This window comes from Cryptotermes secundus, unplaced genomic scaffold, assembly GCF_002891405.2.
Source record: "Cryptotermes secundus unplaced genomic scaffold, Csec_1.0 scaffold181, whole genome shotgun sequence".
In the NCBI taxonomy this organism is placed as follows: domain Eukaryota; kingdom Metazoa; phylum Arthropoda; class Insecta; order Blattodea; family Kalotermitidae; genus Cryptotermes; species Cryptotermes secundus.
In genome coordinates this window covers 354,643-380,122 of record NW_019723906.1, presented here as the reverse complement: position 1 = coordinate 380,122, position 25,480 = coordinate 354,643, and the positions used below count along the sequence as shown (strand labels likewise).

Here is a 25,480-nt window from a genome sequence, read left to right as displayed (position 1 = left end):
AGATAATTCTCGATTCACTCTTCTTAGTAAACATATTACTTAACGGACAAGTTTCAAGTGTCGTACTGCAGAGATTAAGAGCATATGGCTCGCGAACCAGTGTCGGTATGCTCTTTCATGTATGCCCGAAAAATCTGATTTGTGGTGTAGGCCTGTATATTATATATCTTATATCACAAGTTCATACTTTATATTTTACAATTAGCTACGTTTCTCGTTTCGTATAAGGTACTAAATATTTTGTGTTGGATATTACCGCCCTCTTTCCCCAGCCTTCATTTCGCAGCCCGTAGTGGTGTGACAAATTGAGTGACGATGAAGAAGTGCCACAGTTATGGGATCAGTCTCACATACCCCAGAAACATAAGCAGATCCGCGTTACGGTCCCCACATCCTTGGAAGACGACTGGAGGTAGATCTATGCCCTTGTGCAAAACTTTTGATTGCTAATGTTCAGTGTAGTGATTATACATGCGTATTTTTGGTTTCAGTAACACACAAAGGCGTTAATTTTTATTTTGTTGAGGCAGTGCTTTTGATACTTTCGGCAGCTGCGGACCGCTACATGGGCGGTAGGCGCACATGCGGGCCATTCTGTTGTAACGTTCTTCTCGGCCGTAAAGATCATGCAGTTTTTTTTTTCTGGGAACAGGAGACAAATTATAGTTAAAGTTGCCATAACCAACCCCGTTATATGCACCAGTTGATAGCATAATTTTTAAACATCGATTCATCACAGTTTTTTTTATTTAAATTATTTTATTTATTGCATTCATAATATACTCTATGAACAATAATACTGCGGACCAACTGGTGATCCGCCATGGACAACCAGTGGTTCAAGGACCGTAATCCGATAAAAAATTGTTATAAGCATATTGTCGTGTGCTTTTGGATGTGACTATTAGACGGGGTTTGGTTTGGACGATTGCATTTATTGCACTTATACACTCAGCTTGTAACTACAAGTAATTGTAACACTGTTGCTGATTTCCACATTACAGATCACTAGGACATGCTAAGTCATCTCAGTCTTCACAAGTCGTATCCCGGCAATGGATTTATAACAGTCTCACTGTAACTATAGCGCGCATAATGTCTTCAGATCAGACGCTAAGTCTTCTCTTCACAGGCTGACTTTCAAGTGTCAACTGACTCGTTGCAATCTCTTCTCAATCTCATTCGACTGCCATCTCAAGAGACCCCCTCAGTTATATCTCAGTAAGTCAAAATCAAAGTTACTTTACGATTGGCGGTTTACAGCCAATCAGTTCGTCTTGGCGTCAAGCCCTTTGAGACTCACGACCAGAGATTTTTTTTTCAACTGAACCCTTGCAGTAATATTCGTAGTCCTTATGTACCATCTTCTTGACGAGAAGAAGGGTATATTTCAGTTGGTCTGGGATCCTCGTTATATAACCTCGGGTCGGCTACAACAGAAAACACCGTTTCCATCGTTATAGTTCAACAATACCCCCATTGTTGGTTACATATTCGTTGCCGCATGAACCTGTTCACCGAGTCGTTGCCTAGCAATGAACGTCTACTCTGACTGCACTCATCCAGTGCAACAAATAAGATGTACTCGTATATTTTATGAGTGCTATATGCTCGGTGTGACACCGTGTAATCCAGTAGTTCAGGTTTCAGAGTAACGTAGCGTAGGGAGAACCTAAAGTTGATTGGTTTCGTGGCTTATACACCGATCCTGAAGATGGAGGAAGTACTTTCCCTCGAAACGTCGGTGAAAGCCTAACGGATTGCACGGCATCACATCTCAGAAGACAACATCGTTCATAAGCAACGCCATGAGAACCTCAGATCCAAAATGTGGATGTTCGTTGTTGGTCTTTCCGTAGCAGCATAGGTTTAGTCGCGAGATATACACGTACTGCTTGAGTAACAGTATATGGCTATGCACAACTAGAAGTATATACAACTTGCACACGTGAAGAATTGAAGGTGTGATCAATAGCTATCCATTCGTAAAGGATCTTAGACATCTGACCGGACAAAATCACAATTCGCAACAGCAATTTTATGTTAGAAAACAGTAGGCCTATTGGAAGTTCCAAAGAGACGCAGTTGATGTTCACATGTTCTTCAGATCTGTAAATTTACTGTCAGATGAAAATGCATGAAGTTTCTTGCAACTAACAAAACCAACATGTCTTTACTCTACGGGGTACTTAATAAGTCAGGAGCAGTAGCTTCACCTGCCTGCTGGAATGTTACCCATCAATCTAAAATATAGCATGCATTCATTCAGCATTGTGCCACTGAAGAGAGAACGCTTATTTGCCATGGGGGGGTTGACGGGAAAATCTGTTACATTTCACAACTCTTTCTAATTCGACGTCTGTATGCTTGTGTTATGTATTTACTGCGTATGTAGAATTGATGGGACGCCGAAGAGAATATGTGGACGTAAGAGGGAGGGAGAACACTGGCGAAAATTACATAATGAGAAACTTCATAATTTTCACCCCTCGCCAAATATTGTGATGATCAAATCAAGGAGCTACGGTAACTAAAAAAATATTTTAAAGGCTTAGGTATAAATTGGAGGATAATATTAAAATGAATTTTAAATGAATAGGGTGGGAGGTTGTGAACTGGATTAATCCGGGTCAGGATAGGGACCAGTGTCGAGCTCTTGTGAACACGGTAATGGACCCGTGGTTCCGGAATATTCTGGAAATGCTTTGACTACCTGGACATTATAGCTACTGAAGGTGGATCCTGCTGAATGAAATTGCAAAAAATAACCGAGGCAGAAGTAAATGTATCCCCAGAATATGCCTTGAAGGCCCATAGGCTGTTAGATGTCGAGGCTCCCACACTTTTTAGGTAATCGGCTCGCAGATGGCGACGAGGTTGTCAGCCTTACGCGCCGGCCGCCCTTTACCCCCAGGAAGAAACCTCTTACTCATTTCTGTTAGAGACTGAATCAACCCCAGGCCCATAGTGCTGCTGGAAGGATTAGGTAAATTGAAAAATGCAATGACATCGGAAATCGAACCTGCGACCTACCGGCATGTAGCGTAGTGCCACAGCCAACACCCCGTGCCGCCTATACTAACAGAGGGTATGCCAAAACAAGTCCTGGCAACATCCCAGCTGGCGTAGGATATGATTTATAATTTGAGTACAGGATCAGCATATGTGTCTCGCCCCGACACACGCGTATCGCACTGTCAAGATCAGCGCACCTACCGGACCCTGAGGCAGTGAATGAAATGCGCAAGTTCGCTACCGATGCGATGCTGCGGATTCACACTATTTATTAACACATTGTACCATGGCTTCCGGTATCAGAGTGACGATAGATTTCCAGAACTGTGAACGTGCTGCGTTTATTTACATCCATCGCTTAGTGTGCTATTAAAATTGGTACTTGAAAATAGGGTGTGACGATGTGAACTTGGAGTCATCTGTCTATTTTTAATTCCTTATCATCAGTACTCATTACTGTCACATCCAAACAAAAAACAAGACAAACTCCGTGGCCTGTAGTCCGCAAGCGAAACAAGGGAGAGCGCTTGTGGTTCTGCTTTGTGTTCTGAAAGGTAAAGTTGTTCCTGTGCTTCATTAATTAAACACTACGCCATGAAGCGGTAAAGCAGTTGGTTGAGGCACTATGCTACAAGCCGGAATGTCGTGGGTTCGAGTCCCGATGAGGTCACTGGATTTTTCATTTGACTTCATCCTTCCAGCCGCACTATGACCCTGGGGTCGACTCAGCCTCTAACAGAAATGAGTACCAGGTATCTTCCTGGATGGTAAAAACGGCCGGCGCGTAAGTCTGACAACCTCACCGCCATCTGTGAGCCGATTGTCTAGAAAATGTGAGAGCCTCGACGTCTCACAACCATATGGGCCTTCATGGCCTGTTACAGGGATAGTTCTACATTTTTACCCCTTACCTTACCTACGCCATGAAGACGTATGGGGGAGTGGATGTATAGGTGCACGTATGCTTGAGATGAGTGGTCAGCTTCACGCCCCGGCCGCTTTACCCCTGGTGCCATTTGGATAGGAGGCTAGGTGGGCCACAGAACCGGCGTGGTTGATGTGGAGAGGAGAAAAGTCTTGCTCCTACTGGGACTCGAACTCCGACCCCTTGGCCGTCCAGCTCGTAGTCAATCGCCAAACCGATTGCGCTATCGCGGCTCTCTTTATGTTCTCTACAGACGAGAAAAACCTAGATAAGAACTTTCTGTGCAGCTGAAGGCCAGTGATATGTCTTATTGAGAAATAATTTGCTTTCTCTGAACTTCAAAACATGTCCAACTCACAATGCCGACTGACAATAACTTATCGTCAGACAGGAGAATAGTTTGAGCGACGAAACGAACTGCTTGCAGCGGATTCACAAAATTATATTTTTAATGCTGCTCTATATCCGTGTCTTAGAGACTTGTGTTTCTGGAATAGGTTACCAGTTTAGTTGCTAGGTACAATCAAGAGAGACAGTGAATGTGCTGGAGAAAATTAACAGATCAGCTTCTCAAACATCAGAAATTATAATAATTTTAGAAATAGACATTTAATTTAAGTGATCTTTCTTTCTGCGAGCATTTCTAACGGCTTCTCCTATTTCGTATATTTTTTTTTTATTTCTGGTGTGGAGGGAGGGGACTAAGTCCCTTGTACTGCGGCCACTTCTGGCCTATTGTACCAGCCCTAGATGATAGGTGAGGGTGATTGTGGAGCAATTGGTGGAATGAAGATTGGCAAGGTAAACCGAAGTGCTCGGAGAAAACCTGTCCCAGCGTCACTTTGTCCACCACAAATTCCACTTGACCAGACCCCGGGATCGAACCCGGGCCGCCACGGTGGGAAGTCAGCGACTAACCGCTTGAGCTATGGCGCCGCCCTCTTTCGTAGATACTTAAGTCACAAGAAATTTCAGCATCGCGAAGGATCAAAATACAGGTCTTTTTAAATGTAGACGTAGAATTCTACAGATGCCCCCGAAAACTGTTTTAACGTATACTGGGCACACAAAACGAAGATATCCTCAAGTTTTGTCTCAAGCTTGGTATTTTTTTTTTGCTTTATATTTTTACTGGATTGAATCCGGAACCAGTTAAATCCAGTCCACTCTCATTCCTTTAAGATCTACTTTAACATTATCCTCCCATCTATGTCTAGGTTTTCATAGTCGTCTTCGTTCTTCAGGTTTTCCGACTAAATTTTGTATGCTTGCTACATGCCCTGCTTCTCTCTTCCTAATCACCCAGATGATATCTGATGGAGACTTTGGATGAATTTGCTAATACCTTCGGTAATGAAATGGTCGTCACTGACGTATATGGGACTGTAGCTATGTACGGTGGGTTTGCTATTCTTGGTTTCTCTAACTGAAACTGGATCACGCTGTTTTTATTCACAGCCCATATGAAGAGACTGGTAAGGGTTGACAATATGCAAGTGAAATTTTGATTTTCATAAATATTCATATTTTTCAGAGTCATCCCTAACATTTGCGCTATGAAAATCTATTGAAATTTATAAACATCGTGACTTTTTGCACTTTAGCAACGGACCTCTTGCTGTGCGCATACATGAAACATCCGACATTTTGAATAACAAGCTAGAATCTCGAGAAGGAAGGGAAAAAAGTTGATACTAATTCTTCTCCTATTTGATCATGGCACCATAACTTTATATAGTTCATTGTAACTGGCGAGGAATGTCCAGAGAACAAATGCAGGCAGTATTATTAATTCCCTTCATACAATCATACACATACCTACTCCATTAATTATTCACGTGACTCATTCTTGTTGCCAGATGTCTGCAATATGTTCAGTGTCTGAATCTTTTATTGCGCAATTAATGACAAACACGCAGGATTATTGCTTCCGATATTTCCCGTTCTTTCTCGATCATTCAAGGTTGCTTGATATTCTAGAAGCACTAAATTTGCGTAATATATTAAGTTAATGTGCTAGTTTAGAATTGGCGGGGCCCCCATATCAAGTTGTGGCTGAGAGCGACTGCATTAAAGGCGACCAGCCGCTTGAGTTCCAGGCTGCATCCATTTGAATACACTGGCCTTCCTTGATGTCGAAATTTAGAACGGCACCTGGCGTGAAACTGATGGCTCACCTTCATCTAATGCTGACGTCAAGAATGATGGAGCTATCCCTCCGTTCACCCATACGTCTTCATGGAGTGGTGCTTAATTAACGAAACACATGGACACTACCTTTTACTTTTCCTGGAAATTACGACAAGCCTGTGGTCTAGGGGTCAGAATTCCAGAGGCCCTGGGTTCGATTCCCAGCGCTACCAGATTTTCAGAGTAGTGGGTCTGGAACGGGGTCCACTCAGCCTTGTGAGGATAATTGAGGAGCTATACCGAGGAAATAGCGGCTCCGGCCTAGAAAACCGAGATTAACAGCCGTGGGGATCCGTTGCGGTTACCACGTGACACCCTCTATCCGCTAAAGTTGACATTAACTTTGCCGACAAGCGGCGGTCGCTCGGTCGGTATAGTTCGCTTGCGGACTACAGGCCACGGAATTTGTTTTAAGTTTGTTGACTCATTGGAAATAACCTTCTGTGAGGGACGATGAATGACGCGAATGGGATTGTACTTTGCTCGGATTTGGAGCGCTAGGATTGTAATGTCACAACGGTGGTTTATTTTTTTCTTCTGTGTACCCCGTAACGTATCTTTTTCTTTTTCCTTGGCACTACAGCCCCAGTGGGCCTAGGCCTACCTCCATGAACTTCACTTCGGCTTTTCTAGATCTTACACATTCGGTAGGACTCCTTGGGCGGGTGATGAGCTCGTCGCAAGGCCTCTACATGTACACAAACACAGAAAAACGCACACACACAAACTAAATATCCATGCCCTGAGTGGGATTCGAACCCACGATCCCGGTTTTCAAGAGAGCTAAGACAGTACATGCCTTAGACCGCTCGGCTACCGTGACCGGCCCGTAACGTATCTACCAGTTTCATAATACCCGGCTTGCCACTGAAAGTAACACTGTCTCTACTATGGAACCAATTTCAGTAGTCGGTGTATAGTACGCTGAAATTTTGATATAGTTGTACGTAGTTACTTGCTTTTGGATCATTACATTCTGTATCATGCTGCCATGCGATTCGGCAAACATTGCAAGGATTCCAGTTTCACCCGTATGAATCATGTTTGTAGCAAGACGAGACTTCCACATGCCGGTTAGGCGCTGTTTCCTCTCCACAGTATCCCCCCCCCCTTCCGTAGCTCCCGGTGAATTATGGTGAGTGCAACGACTACTGCATACGATAAGATCGGACTGGTTATTAATCATACTGAATAAACCTCACGTAGGCATGATTAGCAGCGAAGTGAGGAAGCTGAAATGCTAAGCTCATAGAGATGCACACGGCTTATCGATATTTCATAATTTCTTTTTTAATTTTACCTCGAACATGGCTGGTCGATAATTTGTATCGATATCAATGAGTCGATATATTGGATGTGTCGGAAAGATTCATAAGGCATACAATTTCCTCACAGCTGTGCTGTCCAAACATGCAATTTGTATTTCGTGGTACGAATAGAGAATTTGGAGCTCACAGTAACAAATGTGACTGCAGTTAGGCAGTCGTCAAACTTGCTGACATGATTACAAACAATTTTTTGACATCATGATCGTTTGAAGAGTGCTAGACAGTTTATGAATTTTGTATCGATGATGGGGGATGTCCTCTGGTGAAACCCTCTTATAGACAAGCGCAGGCAGGGGTTCCAGATGTTCACTTCCCACAGCTGGGGGAAGGGGGGGGGAGCAGTTCCTTATGATCTGAAATACGATTAACACATCTGCTGTCCGTATTTCTGCATCAAAATTAAAGAACGCGCATTGCAGATGATTTTGCCAGCAAATCTGATTCACATTTAGGAGTTATTCATTTTGAATTTCAGCAAAAAATCAATCAATATGAGCTCCTTCCTGGTTTTCATTGGTTCTTGGTATGCATTATGAATCTGTCCGACACAACCAATATATAGACTCATTAATATCGATACAAATTATCGACAAGCCATATGTTCGAGGTAAAATTAAAAAATAAATTATGAAATATTGATAAGACGTGTGCATCTCTATGCACTTAGCATTTCAGTTTCCTCACTTTGTTGTTAATCACGCCTACGTGAAGGTAGCACCTTAATATAGGTCACAGTAACTTCCTCGCACACAGTTCCCACACAAGATATGGATTTGATTAATCTGTGATAAACTGGCTAACACTGCAGTGAATCGTCGAATTGCATAAAACTCTGGAAATTATCTTGCTTGCCGAGCGACTATCAGCTTCCCGAAAGGGACGGTCACTGTCTCCCTGGCATTGTTTGTTTGTTTTTTTTTTTTTATTGCTAGTGGGGTGGGACTAAGTTCCTTGTACTACGGCCACTTCTGGCCTATTGTACCAGCCCCAGATGATAGGTGAGGGTGATTGTGGAGCAATTGGTCGAATGAAGATTGGTAAGGGAAACCGAAGTACTCGGAGAAAACCTGCCCCAGCGCCGCATTGTCCACCACAAATCCTACTTGACCAGACCCGGGATCGAACCCGGGCCGCCGCGATGGGAAGCCAGCGACTAACCGCTTGAGCTATGGAGCGGCCGACAATATTTGTTTACAGCTGTAGTGGACTGTGGAGGTACATCACTGCGTCGCGTATTGTGATCGTCATTTTCCGTCCGAACTATGGTATACATTTCTATCTTGTGCGACGGAGGTCTCTTTTGTTATCAAGTAAGTTCGTGTTTGTTTACATCCCTAACACGTATTATGCAATTATTGATTCCACACGCGCCATTAATCTGTCAACGACAACATTCCTGTCAACATGCAGCGGAGTCCTTTTTCACTGTGTACGCAGTTTTCTCCGAAGGCGAGATGCGATGACCGTATATCGCTTACACATTCTGTCTGTAATGAAATACAATCAATTACAGTGCTGACGAAAGTAGAATGTACTAGACTTCGAAATGGCTTGCGTAATTTCCTGTGTAAGGACAGACTTTAAAAGTTTTAGGCGTATACTTCGTTCAAATTAATGTGGAGGTAAAGGTGTTCGCAGATGTCAGTCTCCAAGCTTACTTTCATACCCAGATAAATTATACTTCGTCATAACGAAACTGTGACTTCTTATAAACATGCTCACTGTACACCTATCCGTAGAGGTAAACATTTGATATTTTTCCTGTCCAGAATGGTCTAAAACAAGGGATGCTTTATCGCCACTGCTTTTCAACTTTGCTTTAGAATAAGCCATTAGGAAGTTCCGAGAAAGCCAGGTGGGACAAATTAAACGGGACACATCAGCTGTTGGTTGTGCTGATGATGTGACTCTGCTGCGTGAGAATATAGATAGTAGTGACTATACACCTATAGTGACATCAGGCAAAGCCCGGCATAGTTTGATGCACACATGTAACTACAGGCTAATCATTTGGTTGATCTTTCGCCTAATATTTTGAATATTACATGATTTGTAATTTGAATAGGATAAAGGGTGACGCTGGTGGATCCTTGATAGGGGCTAAGGCATAGGAATAGCCAGTGTGTGTCGTCTGGTAAGAAAAGGGTCCAAAATGCTTCTGCGGAATAAATTTGTGAAAATAGAAGGCGAGCCGGGATAGCGACTGGCTACGGGGTGGACGAATGAGGCGTTGGAATTCGAGTCCAGTTAGGGTCAAGAAATTTTCATTTCTCAGTGTCGTCTTGACCGTCTCTGCGGCCCACCCAGCATTCTATCTAATGGGCACCGAGGATAAAGCGGCCGGGGCGTGAAGTTAACCACTGATCTCCAGCTAGTGCCTAGTTCACGTATACATGGATTTATACATCCATTCCCCCATACGTCTTCATGGCTTAATGCTTAATTAGTTAAGTACAGGGCCAAATTTACCTTTATTACAGTAATAAGTGAATAATATTAAATAGATAATGCTACTACTACTACTACTACTACTACTATGTCAGGAGAATTTTGTTCTTGCCGAAACAGAAGGGTAGATTTATATGACTTGTACTCTGGACGAAGTTATACATGGCCGAAAAATCGTTTCAAATCTATAATTCAGGATAATACGATAGAACCTGAAGGTGTAACTGTAGGAAATGCAAAGATGGATCAGAAAATACTAATTAGATGCACACATCTTCTTCAGTGAAACAACAGTCAGGAAGACATAACAGTGTGCGAAGACTGATGAAGAATATCAGCCCTGCAACACGCAAAATCTGAGGCAGTTCTTGAAGGCAAAGAAATGAAAACAATTGAATTGGTCCCATCGTCACTGACAAACTTATTCACAGACCTGCAAGGTAGAAAATCTCGGCATATCTGGCTGAGTTTTCAGCACCTCTGAGTAGCTAGAAATGCCCAGCTGAGAAGACTGGAGACATTTGGCATCAAAACGAGTTCAGAGAAACCCAGTTATTGTATCCGCAAGAGGAGTCTGAAAATAGCGAAAAATTTTCTCGCTCTCATAAGCCTACATTCCTTTGCAAGAACCAGCTGTTATCATGAGTCCTGTCACTTCCACTAGAGTACAGCGGAACAAGTTCTTATAGTGAGCATACTAACTCGTTTAAACTGTGTATTAGATTCAGATCATGTTTGTGACTTTACACGCCACCCATCCTCCGTCTGGGCTACTATTTGGACATCGTGGAAACGTTTGTGGTCACCTGAACAGCTAAGGCAGCGGGGGGAAGGGGTAAGCTTTTGGTAGGACCACACAAGCTAGACAGATGGCTTGGTGAGCACCACACGCAAAGCAGCCATTTTGGGGGCTGAGCGTGAGGCTAATAATATAATGTCGATAAACAATAAATGTTAAGAAACTTAAATATGGATGCCAGATGCATGACGGTTAAGGAAATGTTATAAGGATAGTGAGTTCTATTTTTCCGCTCAGGATGCTCTAAGATTATTCAGGACAGGAGCGTTAAAGTAAGTCAGGAGGCAGTGGGAAGTCCCTGATTGAAATGGGTTGAAGATGTAGATAATGATTAGCGACGACTAAAAAAGAAAAAATGGAGCCAAATGGCAAATAATGGAGAAGAATAGGCATCTGTCGTGAAGGAGGCCAAGGATCATCAAGCACCGTGGAGCAAGGAGGAAAGTAACATAGGGATGTATGTCACATGCGTTAACAGGGTGAAGTTATCCCAGTGCTTCACAAATTAAGCATTAGCCATGAAGACGTATGAGCGAGTGGATGTATAAATCCACGTGTTCTTGACTTCAGCACTAGTTGTAGGTGAGTAGCCAGCTTCACGACCCGGCCACTTTATCACCATGAAAAGAGGCTGGCTGGGCCCCAGAACTCTCCTGGACGACGTGAAGAGGAGAAACTCCGACCACTTGGCCGTACAGCCCACAGTCAGTCGCTATACCGACTGCGCTTTTCAGGCTTCTGATGTCAGCAAGACTTGTGTGAAATAAATCAGTAAATTAATAATGATTTATGATAATGACAAAATTAATTATAATAGTAACAATATTCCATCTGAAATCTTCATTTAAGAATTTTTCCCATTTGTCGCAGAATTTAGATAAGGCCTGTAATCTTTTATCAGATGTTAGTATAGAGTAATAGCGACCATGCAAGCATAAGCCACAAATTACATTACGCAGTAAAATATCCGGAAGTTTATAGTTTCTGCTGAGATCGTTAGTTCCTGGCACTTCTACTGCTCCCCCGATTCTTTACATCCCCTTACCCCATAATCCAATCAAGTTCCACCCTTCCCTCCGCAATTCAAAACTGAAGCTCACCTTTCCGAGGCAGATGTTTCTACGTATAAAGACTTCGCTCGGGCGAGAGCGTGACGTTTCATAACCGAGCGGATGTGTCACCACATTTTTTTTTTTGAAGAGCGGAAAAGCTTGTTGGTTTAGTCACAGTAACAAAGCTTAGAAATTCCTAATCAGTGTCTCATAAGAGTGAATGTTCATACAGGCCTATACAGGTGATACCACTCTCTGCGATTGATAGATATTTAAGATACAATTTTCCTTGTGCTTAATTAAGTACGGCTCCATAAAGACGTATGGTGGCATAGATATGTAAGTAAAAAAAAAAGTAAAGCTATCCCTGTAAGAGGCCGTGAAGGCCCATAGGGTTGTGAGACGTTGAGGGTCCCACATTATCTAGACAGTCGGCTCAAAGATGGTGGTAAGTTTGTCAGCCTTACGCGTCGGCCGCGCTTTACTCCCCAGGAAAATTATTTAATTAATTCCTGGTACTCATTTCTGTTAGAAGCTGAGTCGACCCCAGGGTTATAGTGCGGCTGGAAGGATTAGGTCAATCGAAAAAAATCCAATGACCTCATCGGGACTTGAACCCGCGACCTTCTGGCTTGTGTCCAAGAATTCTCAGCCTTGGTACTAGATGGAGGTGAGGTTAGCTACAAGCGCCGGCCGCTTCAGTTTTATAGAGATCCTCCAGTATGCAATGACAGGAGACTGGGTGGGCCCCAGGGCCGGTCTGGATGCTGTGGAGGATAGACAAATCTCTTACTCTGGAAGGAATTGAACTCAGATTCTTAGGTCGTCCATCCCACAGTTTTTAGCCTCTATACTATTTGTATAATGGATATAAATGAAGCTACATTTCTGAGTTTATTACAGTTGGTAATTATTAGATTACTGATATTTTAATGATGGTAAATGCACACAAAGTTTTAATTGGGAACTGTGAGGGATAGAGACTTGCAAGTAACTGAAAGGAAAGTGTATCACAAGAAGCTCTGGGAAGAGCTACTTTTGTTTAGTATGACATGAACTGCATAGAAAACGAAAACATAAAGGGGGGGGGGCACAGACACAGACAGCAAGGCGATATCATAAGCATCCTAACAAAAGTTAGGGGATGGGACACAGAGGAAAGTGACCTCATAAGCCTCCTAACAAAAATTAGGGGAGGATGTAAGAACACAGCAGTGTGATTACTTAAGCCTCTTAGTAAAAGTTTGGAGGAGGTACACAGACGGATGCACAGACAGCAAGGTGATAACATAAGCTTCTTATTTTCTCAAAATAAGGAACGTGGGCTAAAAATGAATCTTAAAGATGCGGCAACGATGAATTGATTCGTCTGGCTCAGGACAGAGTCTCGTGGCTGGCTTCTGTGAGCACGATAGTACGTGTAATAAACCTTGGGGTTCACAGAAGGCCGGAAATTTCTTCACCATGTGAGAGGCTGTTAGTTTCTCATGAAAGGCTGCTCCATGTACTCAGATTATTTTAATAAGAGGTCTAGAAGCACTGAGTTTATTTGCAACATCATTTAGGAAGATCCTATAAAGAAGCCAACTGTTCTTGTACTTGCATTAGGAAAGTCGAGTGACCACACAAACATATGTTAAACTAACAATAAAATTGACGTCTCATGCTCCTGCAAAACTGAAATCTCTGATTTCGTTTACGGTTCTCAAGAGTTTAATATTTTATTTTGTTGTGCGATCCACTGGGATGATAAACCCAAAGTCTGCTCTCGGAAGCATGCCTCCAAAATGAGACAAACAGATTAAATTTCCCAGCACTGTTCATATAACAGCTAATTTCACGGACCAGAGTCCTTCGTAAGAAACAAATGGTGACACATGTCTACAAATTCCTGCCCTTTATGGATTTCGAATTTTCATTTCTGTGTTAACAGGAGTCGGCCACATGTCCCTATCCTGAGCCACTTGAATCCAGCCCACCGTGTCACACACCATTCTTCAAGTTCTATTTTAATATTCCACTTGTATCCAGGCCGAGGCGTTGTAAGGCTTCAAGTGTCCGTCTCTGGAACACTGTACCATTACACGCTGCCCCCGCTGTACGCCGGCTCAACTTACATTGCAGGGTATGTACTGGAGCAGCACTCTTATCTTGTCATTCTTTTGTTATTTGACGTCTCTGTCAGTATCGAAAATATGCAGCGTCAGTGATAACGATGAATAACAAATGTGATGCAGTTGGAGGAATGAGAATTGGCAGGGGAAACAGAAGTACACATGCCCCAGTGCAAGTTTTTTCCACCACAAATCCCACATTACCTGCCCCAGTGCAAGTTTTCCCACCATAAATCCTACATTACCTGGCCTGGGTTCGAACCCTGGCCACAGCGGCAAGAAGCCGGCGGCTAACCCTATTAAGGATCTCCACAAAGCACAATTGCGTTGACTTCAATTCTGCGAAATTCGAAGGATTTCAATTAACTCGATCATTATCACCAAATTCTTTCCCGGAAGACTGCAGCCCTCAAGAGAGCCCTAATGTTTATTTCATTCCAGGTTGCTAGTACGCCTATGCATTGTTCTAATTAAACGTACTGTGAAAAGGTAAATACTTACATGAAGATGTATGGGGGAGTGTAGATATAGCTCCACATGTGTGAACCTCGGAACTGGATGGAGATGAATGATTAGATTTACAACTCAGCCGCTCTGCTGTCAGAAAAGGGCTTCGAACACGCACTGGTTAGGAGGCTGGGTGGGCCCCGGAGCCGGTCTGTACGTTATAGAGAAGACCTAATCCCTGTACCCTGACGGAAATCGAACCCTAGTCATCCAGCTCACACATTTTTGGAGAATTTTATATCCCACTATGCTTCCTGGAATGTATCTGAGGAGGCCCAGTCCTCTCACAAATGAAAGATAATGTAATGTGGTCGTCGACACCGAAGGTCAGTAGCAGATCTTGTACTGCACTTAATCCTTAAAGGTTTCTGGAATGAATGTCTAGATCTACTCAAATGACTTCGCCGACAATGCCCTGTCATTCCACTCCACTAATACGAGAATGGATGCTCACAAACCGTAAGGTAAATAGGAGATACAGGAGTTTAAGTGACTGCTCCTCTGTTTTGAGTGTCAGTAATGTTGCTTGGTTGGGGTAGGCGTGGGAGGAAGGGTTGTTATGGTTCAGGGGGACCAGCGGTCGCGTGGGTAAGCGCGTGCCCTGTTGAGACATGAGACCACCTGGTGCGACATAATGGACTTGCACAGCATATGGACAAAGCACAGACGAAATTTCAAACTACCTGTGTCAACGCTGTCGATCCGAAGAGAATTTGGAAATTAAGTATTGTAATTTCTCCAAGCCTGAAACATATATAGCACCAATCTAAAACATTATTTTTACTTTGAAATTGCAGATTATGCAATAAAAATAATGGGTAAAATTAACGTTTATAAATTAAGTAATTTTTCGATGGAATAGAGATCTTCAGAAGCTAACAGTCGCTCAGCTATTCAAGATATTACATGAATTTAGTGAGGCCCAGAAGTTCATTACAGTGCCCGCATGAGCCCAACGTTAGGAAATATAATGAGCTGGATACATTTACTTATTTCTTGCTCTCAATTTAGGTACAATTTTAATATTATCAGTGGCTGGGTTTCCAAACTCAGCTCTTTCTTTTAGGGTTTCTGCTGAACTTTTGTACGCACATGTCACTCTGAGTACTTGCTACATAGATTGCCCACATTTTTAATGCGATTACGCTGAAAATATTTGGCGAAGAATGCAAATCCACATTCAGTTTACTTTATCTTAGGTCCAATACAGGGCAACGGAGAGATAATTACAAATACACTAGTAACAGCGTCATATTCCCGAGCTAGAGCAAAGACATCGCGTCAAATAGACCGGTACTTATCGCATAGTAACAATCACATTGACAATTCATTCTGAGGTGCTTCATAATTAACATAATGCATATCACACTTCTACGTCGACTAAACCACGAAGGATGAGATGGGACATGTAGCATGCACGGGAAAAACATTACATACATACAACATTTTGGCTCTAAAATTTGAACAGAGAAAACGCACACACAAATCTAGGATTAGATGGTAGATTGATATTAAAATGGATCATGCAAAATGAAAGCGTGAAAGTACAGGCTTGAGTGAACTAATTCAGGATAGGTTCCAATGACAGGTGGTGAAACTTCGGGTTCCGTGAACGCGTGGAAGTTTTGGATCAGCTAATTAATTAGGAAGAGAGTGTGCCCAATGGAGTTCATAGTAGTTAGTCGGTTTTGGAATGCTGCATCGCTGAGTCAATGGATAGGGAATGTTTACCGTGGATTCCCCCGATATTGGTGAGTGTAGAACACAGAGGTCGCTCGGTAGGCAGTACTGCACCTGGAGGCTCTAGACAGCTGTACCAGTAAATGTTCTGCAGAAGCAGCAGCGTGGTGTCGCCAGTACGTTACACAGGTGGTACCCGCCACGCGGTAACGCGTGTGTGTGTGTGTGTGTGTGTGTGTGTGGGGGGGCTCTTGTACTGTTTTCCAGTTCTCCCCAAGGCAGGCCGTACTATGGCCGCATACTCAGACCTTTCTGATGAGCCCGCACCGCCAACTACTCTGCTATCTGTGCATCCCCTCTAAACTTACTGGACATCCAAGGAATTAATTTTTATGGTTCTGCAGCCCTTTGTAGGGCCTTGGCCGCGTTATCAGTTTCTTAATCCCATACACATTCTGTAGGACTCCTTGGATGGGGGATCAGCTCGTCGCAAGACCGCTACCTACACACAGAACACAAACACAATAAACGCACACAGGCATTCATATTCATGCCTTGAGTAGGATTCGAACCCACGATCCCAGCGTTCGAGCGGGCGAAGACGGTTCATGCCTTAAACCTCTCGGCCCCTGTGATCGGCACGTCCAAAGAATATCGAAATTAAGTACCTATATGCATCATAACTTGTACTCTTCGCCAAGTATCATTAGAATGATCAAGTCAAAGAGGACGAAATGGGCATGGCCATGTAGTACGAATGTTATCCAGTTGATAGTTATATTCGGTAACGACCGTACTGCAGTGAGCATTGTTTGGATTTAATATAACAAGGTGTGAACAAGAGACCCCTCTGACAAGCCAGTCCGGAAACTGTTTTCTGGAGGAAGTTCTTCGTGACATCTGCCATGACTCAGGTGGCGTCTGAATCAAGATTGCCACTGTAGCACGCAGCCGCCAATTTCCACACCTGGAAGCAGCCGACACAACTGAAGAGAGCGGCCAAGAAAACAAGACATCCGATCTGAACGCCTGTGTAACTCGTGGAACAGCTGGACTGAGAGGAGTGTGGAACCCCGTATGTGTTCAGGATAACGCCGGATTCACGTGAATATACACTGTAGACACCTTAATTTGTAAGGCAAAACAGGAACATAGTATGTTTTAATAAAATTATAACTGGTTTACTTATAGACATTTTCCCTGCTGTATGTATGTATGTGTTTATGTTGTAGCGTGTACAGCCGCTGCTATGCAAAAGGCGAATATACAAACGGCGTTATGCAACCCGTTTCTAGGCAACGGATCGGTAAACACGTTCCCGCTGCAAAGAGTACGAACACAAAACAATAGAATTACTGTTGGAAACGGTGTTTTCTAATCAGTCCTTACGTAGTGGTTGTAAGGAACACAATTCGGCGACCAAGTTAGTAGTCAGTTGGGAGCTGTCAGTTGAAAGTCAGGCTGTGAAATGGCCGCCAGCCTGGGAGTTCGTCAGTTGTCAATTGAGAGTCAAGTTCTGTACGGGAGGCTGTGAAGATAGGACTTGAGCGCGTGAAGCTGAAGAATCTCCACTGTTAGAAGCCGATATCAGGGAATGGATGGTGAAGACACAGCAGGCTGGAAAAAGGCATAGCGGGTTCTGTGGTAATTTGTGAATTGTGGAGCTTAACGATAGAGTTGTAAATGCTTGTAGTTCCGAGCGGTGTGTATAAGTGGCCAGTAAATTCATTCACCAATCCATATCCCGTCTGTAGTCACCCTACACGTGACAATATATACGACTATGTTTCTTCGAATATATTATTGAGTCTGAAAGCTTATATTACGTTTAGGACACGTGTAAGTACGAGTCGGGATAGTTCAGACGGTATAGCGACGGGCTAGGTCCTGGTTCGATTACCGGCAGTGCAAGATTTTTCTCTTCTCCACAGCCGGCACCATATCTTCTCTGGGGTCCACCCAGCCTCCTACCCAATTGGTACTGGGGCTTTCCCCCCCCCGGGGGGGGGTAAAGCGACAGGGCCGTGAAGCTGACCACACACCTCCATCTAGTGCCGAGGTCAAGAAGATGTACCGCCACTCCCCGTAAGTCCCCATAGTACTTGTCGAATTAAGCACAGGGACGACTTTATCTTTACTTACTTACTTATGAGCTGAGCCCTTCTTGAGGACCAGCCAAATCCGCAGCTACTCAAGAATTTCCCAGCATTTTATGAAATCCTAAGTTTCATTGCCGTGTTCACAAGAGCCCTCCACTGGTCCCTATCCTGAGCCAGACCAATCCAATCCTTACAATCCCATCCTATCTCTCTAAGATCCATTTTAACATTGTCCACCCACCTACGCCTTGGTTTTCCCAGTAGTCTCTTTCCTTCTGGCTTTCCCACCAATATCCTATATGCATTCCTCGTCTCCCTCATTCGTGCTACATGCCCTGCCCACCTCATCCTCCTTGACTTGATTATTCTAATTATACTTGGAGAAGAGTACAAGTTATAAAGCTCCTCATTGTGCAGTTTTCTCCAACCTCCTGTCACTTCATCTCCCTTCGGTCCAAATATTCTCCTCAACACCCTGTTCTCAAACACCCTCATTCTATGTTCCTCCCTTAACGTCAGAGACCGAGTTTCACATACAGAACTACAGGCAAAATTATAGTTTTGTATATTCAAATTTTTAAGTTTTTTGGACAGCAGACGAGAAGACAAAACGTCCTGGACTGAAAGGTAGCAAGCATTACCCGAGTTCAATCGCCTCTTAATCAACTTTAACTTTACCATGTTTAATTACGGACTTCCACATGAAACTTGGACAGGCGCAGAAAACACAAGATTTGGAAGCACTTCCAAATCCACACACACCAGAGAAAGAATCTGACAGCGAATGAAGAACTGTGATTGAAGCAGAAGAGGTCATAACCTGCTCGTACTTGAGGCAGATCTACAAGCCCAACCATCTCTGGAGATAATGGTGGAAAGTATGAAAGTAGGGTACACGGTAGCTTGTCTTCACCACTACACTGTGACGTTCGCAAGTGGCTGTGCTTGCAAACCGACGTTCTGACATGTAACAGAAAAGTTGTCTAGCTGATAATAGCAACGGCGATAAGTTAAACCGAAATAGGCCTGTGAAAGAAAAGAACATTCACTGTTTAATCTCAGGTAGTTGCCTAAATGTGTTAATAGGGTTATCGAAGATACCTTGTACAAACAGTTTGGATAACGAATCCCACAATCTTAAGTTTCGGTCTTCTGACCATGACACATCAGCTTTCTGAATCCTGTAAGAAATCACTAAGGAGACCAAGACGCAGGTGGGTGGATAATATTAAAATGGATCTTAGAGAGATATGATCGGGTGGTATGGACTAGATTGAGCTAGTTGTAAACACGGTAATACACCTTCGGGTTTCATAAAATGCTGTGAAATTCTTGAGTAGCTTCACAACTGGCGGCTTCTCGAGAAGGCCTACTAATTTTCTTTGAATGTAATGGCTCTGTTTTGAACGAAACTCAAAAGTAACCGTTCTTCGACTGGCATTATGGTCTATTTTCTTCTCACATCACAATATGAAGCGACTAAAATTTAAAAGACGGAATAATGTTCGTCAAATATTCGTCGATAATTAATGTCTGATTGTTGTTACATACTTGGTTATTCGGTAAAAATGCATACTAATTTAATAAATATTTCCTTTCTTTCGGTACTGAGACCAGACTGAATAATCCAACATTTTTATAAAACGCTGTATATTACAACTAGTTACATTGCACTTTTAATGGTAACACACGGCATAATAATTAAGTGATACATTCCACGCACATGTCTGTGGAAAGGGAGTAACGGCAGTATATGAACAGAATGACACAAAAGGGTAAAGCTATCCCTGTAACAGGCTGTGGAGGACCATAATTTTGTGAGACGTCGAGGTTCCCAACTTTTATACACAATTGGCTCACAGATGGCGGTAAATTTGTGAGCCTTACGCACCGGCGGCCCTTTAGCCCCGAGGAAGATTCCTGGTACTCATTTCTGTTACAGGATCGACCCCGGAGCCATTGTACGGCTGGAAGGCTTAGGTCAATTGAAAAATCAAACGATGTAATGGAGAATCGAACCCGCTACCTTTCGGCCTGTAGCATAGAGAAAAAGTAACACAGATTCCTGCAAAATTAATATATCATAATTCAGACAAAATATAATTTCGAAATTAATGCACAGGAAACGTTTGGAACAGTAAACATGAAAACTGCATTCTGTACTAAAGAAAATAATGATGACTGACTCTCATCCAGAGGGAAATATTATTCATCGTAATATTTTAGCAAAGGAACAAGAATTAATTACATTCTATAGGGTCAACATGTATTTAAACTTTATATTTACCACAATATTTAAACATAAAACTAGTAGACATAGAAAGTTTACTTGTGCACTTAAAGAATATCATGAACCCACACCCACAAACTACGTATAAGCCAATACGCCGTCTTCCGCGTTCCAGCAGTAACGTTGGTTCTTGTATATGCTTAGAATAATATACAGTACATTTAATAATACACGTGTGGGAACTGCCCACATTCAAGCAAGTGTGACAACGCAAGCGCCATTGATTAGCAACGACAAGTAAACAACGGTTGCTAGGCAGAAGCAAGTAAACAGCGGTTGCTAGGGAACTTATAAACACAGTAACCGGCAATAGCAGTACCTATTACGCAACCGTTTTCTATATGTCCGATTCTAGGCTACAGAAGAAGATACACTGAGTTACAGTGACAGTCTAGTTCTACCGTGCTACAATACACATATGGATAACAACAATAGTGAACTGCTTGAACACTGAACTGGTATTGTAGCACGGTAGAACTAGACTGTCACTGTAACTCAGTGTATCTTCTTATGTAGCCTAGAATCGGACATATAGAAAACGGTTGCGTACACACGTGCTACACACACGGGTGCTACACACGTATAAGCGGGTGTTCCTTATCTGCACGGCCCTACGGAACCGGAAATTTATAGAGGTCGCATTTTATGCATTTAGATATTATTATATTGCTCATTATTCTAGATTTCTGGGCGGAAACTGGTGATATTTTTGATTAAAATTACGTTACAACACCCTAAAGATATACTTGTAGCCGTAAACTAACTTGTCCTGTGCAAGGATTTGATCCACGTACTTAAAGTAACACACAACAGCACAGCAGTTAGGAACTCATATATATGTTGGAGGTCGCTTTCGTCTGTCGGAGCCTCGGCAATATGTTTCATGTAATTCTGTATACTCCACACAAACGAGATCCATTCCAAACCGCTTTTCTTTTCCCAATCCTCCATATCTCCTCATTACAGAATTCAGACGCACAAAAAATATGTGGGGCTTTGCACACACGTCGAAGTCAAGTTGCCGGAAACACGCTCCGTTAGACGTGCCAGTTCCTTCGTTGGCGTTGTCTGATATCTCGACACTCGGTGTGAAATCTTAATTCCTGCAAGGCGTCTTGAGATAATGTGAAGCAACTGTAATGTTCCGGATGAATATCTTGGTTACTGGGAAAAGTACTTATAATGGCCTCGTTTCTTTCAAATCAGGAAAATTCTTTTTTTAAAACTATGATTTTGGACTCCGACTTACTTGGTTTTCGAACTTTGTCCATCGTCCGGTATTCTAAAGAGTGGAAAACACGTTTCGGAGACTTCGTCTCTTCCCTCACCTGAGGACGGAAACAGATCAAGTTTCCGAAACCTTCTGTTTTCTAGTTTTTAGAATACCCGACGATGGACAAAGTCCGAAAACCCAGTAATTTTGAGTATTATACACCATCGTCAGAACCCTTTAGAATCTATGATTTTGGACTCATCCACCATCTGATTTTGTTACAACCGCTGCATTTCGGAAACTGGTTCTGTTTCCGTCTTCAGGCAACGGAACACGATACAGCACTCATTCTGTTGGCGCGAACGGTACTTACTCTAAACCATGGCCTAGCAGAACATGTTTTTTTTCGTATCCTCTTCGCAAGAAGACGGAAAAATGACCGTAGCGGTTTTAATAGAATCGGAAATGGACGGAGTCCAAAAGAATATTTTTAAACAGAATGTCATACCATCATCCGTTGGCGCTACAGCCCCAATTTGGGCCTTGGCCTACCTCCATTAAACTCTCCGTTTTACTTCGGTTTATTAGATCTTACACATTCGATAGGACTCCTTGGGCGGGTGATCAGCTCGTCGCAAGGCCCCTACCTGTACACAAACACAGAAAAACGCACACAAACATGCATGGCCTGAGTGGAATTCGAACCCACGATCCCGGCTTCCGAGCGAGCGAAGACAGTGCATGTCTTAGACCGCTCGGCTACCGTGACCGGCCATACCATCAGCAGTAAGCTTTAAACTTCGGAATATATTGATAAGCTGAGTTTTGTTAAGGAACTCGGTCGTCAAGAATAAATCTAATCGAAAACCGGGTGAGGGGGTGTACGTGATACAAGCAGAGAGATTCAAAATTGAAATGAAATCATCAGATTCATTCTGAGATGTACAGCTTTGTGTGGGTGACTGTGCTAACTGGGCAGTGTATTCAGTATAGGGCCCTAAAATCGGTGCCATGATGAACACAACGAGGTAGTGCAGAACAAGAGATCAAGTACTTACAGTATTGACATGTAGGTCAACAGCTGGTCACCTCTGTGCAGAGTTATCGCCAGTCTGTCATAGATTCGACAAACTTGGCATTTATATTTGCAGTTAGGTCTACAATTGTAACACGACCATTATGAAAAGGCAGTCAGTTAACCGTATAAAGACTGAAGTTTTCTTAAGGTGACTGTTTAACGACGCTGTTAGCCTCGAAACTATACAGCGTCGACGATAGAAAGATTATTGAATATGGAGCAGTTGATGTAATGGAAAATTCATCCGAATAATGAATAAACATTTATTTCATATCGCGCAGGAAATACATCTCATAAGCCGGTTAGAATTCTTTAAGGAAATACACGCTGTGTATAGTGAGAACCATACGAAACACACAAATACACTGTATGGACAGAATGCAGGGTTTAGAATGTTAAATGTCCCTTTCCGTCCTACTGCAATCGTTAAAACCTTCTCAACAATTAAGTTCTTTTTACGGGGTGGGGTTTAACCCTACGCCTAACCCCTACCCTAGAGGAACAGGTATCAGTTTTTGTCTGGATCATCACCATCGACTTTTCCGGCATGGGCGGTATGATTCACAGATCGATATGTCTACAGTAAATCGATTTAACGATCCCAGATAGAACTCGAATCTCGAGTTATCTAGAGATGACTGAATGACATTGTGAGTCAGCAGCAGTGACGACATACATGGTGGAATGCCGGTGTGTACTCAGCAGAGGTAGTGATACGAATCATGAATCATGCATCGCCCTTCCAGCTGCCGGCTAGGCTTGTGTGCAGGTACCAATTTAATTGTAAAGTAGCCAGCAAGCCTTTGCCTGAGTTCCACACTACTTTGTCATGCCACCTCCACTTCCTGAGTGGATGGACCACGTGCGTTTAGAATCACAGTCACTGCGACACTCCACCCACTTGTATTCAGAGTCACAGCGTCTCGATTGTCACAACGAGAGTAGCATATGTATATCAAATAGATGTTATATTGTATTTTACAGTCAAAATATGATTTAGCTTTGTGTGCAAAAGACGAATTGTAATTTATATGACCCGACCGCCTCTGTGGTCTAGTGGTCAGAGGTCCTGGCTACAGATCCAGAGGTCCGGGTTCGATTCCTAGAGCTACCAGATTTTCTGATAAGTAGTGGGTCTGGAACGGGGCCCACTCAGCCTCGTGAGAATAATTGAGGAGCTGTTTCAAGGAAATAAAGTCTCCGGTCTAGAAAAACGAGATTAACGGCCGTGGGGATTCGTTGCTCTGACCACGCGACACGCTCTATCCGCAGAAGTTGGCACTAAACTTCGCCGACAAGCGGCGGTCGCTCGGTAGGTATAGTTCGCTTGCGGACTACAGATCACGGAGTTTTTTGTTTTGTTTTTGTTTGTGACCCAACTGGAAGTTACCAGAAACATTACCGATATACAGACAGTCCCTGTGGTGTAGTGGTCAGAGATCCTGGACACAGATTCAGAGGTCCGGGTTCGATTTCAGGCGCTACCAGATTTTCTTACACGTAGTCGGTCTGGAACGGGGTCCACTCAGCCACGTGACGATAATTGAGAAGCTATTTCAAGGAAATAGCGGCTCCCGTTCTAGGAAACCGAGATTAACGGCCGTTGGGATCCTTTGCTCTTACCACGCGACACCCTCTGTCCGCTAAAGTTGGCACTAACTTCGCCGACAAGCGGCGGTAGCTCGGTCGGTATAGTTCGCTTGCGGACTACAGGCCACAGATTCTTTTATTAATGATATACATGTATGAGAGGTAGACTTCAGGCGAGTTACCGAATCTCCTGAGCCGTTTCATAGTTATTAGCACGCCAGTTGAATGCTGGGAAAGCTATACTATTTTAAATAGGCTACGACAAGGTTCTTCCAAATTCTCACCTACTCATAATTCATGATAAGTGTAATCCCTGAACCGAAATAGCGTCGTTAAGTAGCCTATGAATAATAACTTGTTATTAGCATATGGTGCAGCTGTACACTCCGATTTGCTCGATACATATATCCGTCTTCACGCTACATATATTGGCAGAATTCTGCTAAATTTTGCTATATTCGGGGCTGTTTAACCAAATCTAATAGCTATTACATTTTCGCATTCTGTGCCAAAAATACATAAAATGCAATAAAATCTTGACGAGAATCATCGAAGCGTATCTCTTTTTGAACATATTGTAGCTGGCTGTTTAACGTATAATTTTGCTGGGAGAACTTTGTAATTAATGAATGAATTCCATGGTTCAGGATATTTCTTGAAAAGTTATAGTCGGTCAGCTGGTCCAGAAATCACCACTCCTTTTATGGGACTAGATTGTTCATTACAATATTCTTAATATCTCGCCATTGGGACCTATCTTCAGCCTTTTGAATCACACCCACATGCTCATAATTTATTTATTTAAGATTCATTGGCTGAAGTTGACAATAGTCAACAAAGTAATATCTCAAACGAATTTGCCCTGCATGCAGATGCTGCTCCGTCTTCCCCTAACCAAGGAATCAGATTTTCATTTTATTCACGGAACTACATTTTGATATATGCATCCGTCCTTGACCTTATCATCTGATGGATGGCTCAACTTGTACGGCTGTGGCACACTAACCATACGACTCGAGTGAATAAGAAATCGGCAGTGGTATGCCTACAATAAGGGTTTAAGTCTACGTTTATTGCTGAAACAAGGCACTGTATTTGCTACATTAAAGTGAAACTTCTCGTTGATGACCTTTAAGTCTTTCATACCGCAAT

General features: G+C 42.9%; 1 protein-coding gene across 2 annotated transcripts in view; it reads left to right on the top strand.

Moving 5' to 3' along the window:
• LOC111862010 (protein inscuteable homolog) overlaps nt 1–25,480 on the top strand; it is an 89,006-nt gene that overhangs the window by 8,932 nt on the left and 54,594 nt on the right. Inside the window, exon 1 of one of the 2 annotated variants that reach the window (XM_033750531.1) lies at nt 3,476–3,569. The exons of the other annotated variant lie outside the window; for it this stretch is intronic. The gene's annotated coding sequence lies outside the window, so the exon portion shown is untranslated. Of the gene's footprint in view, nt 1–3,475; nt 3,570–25,480 lie in introns of those variants that run through there. 2 annotated transcript variants of the gene reach the window in all.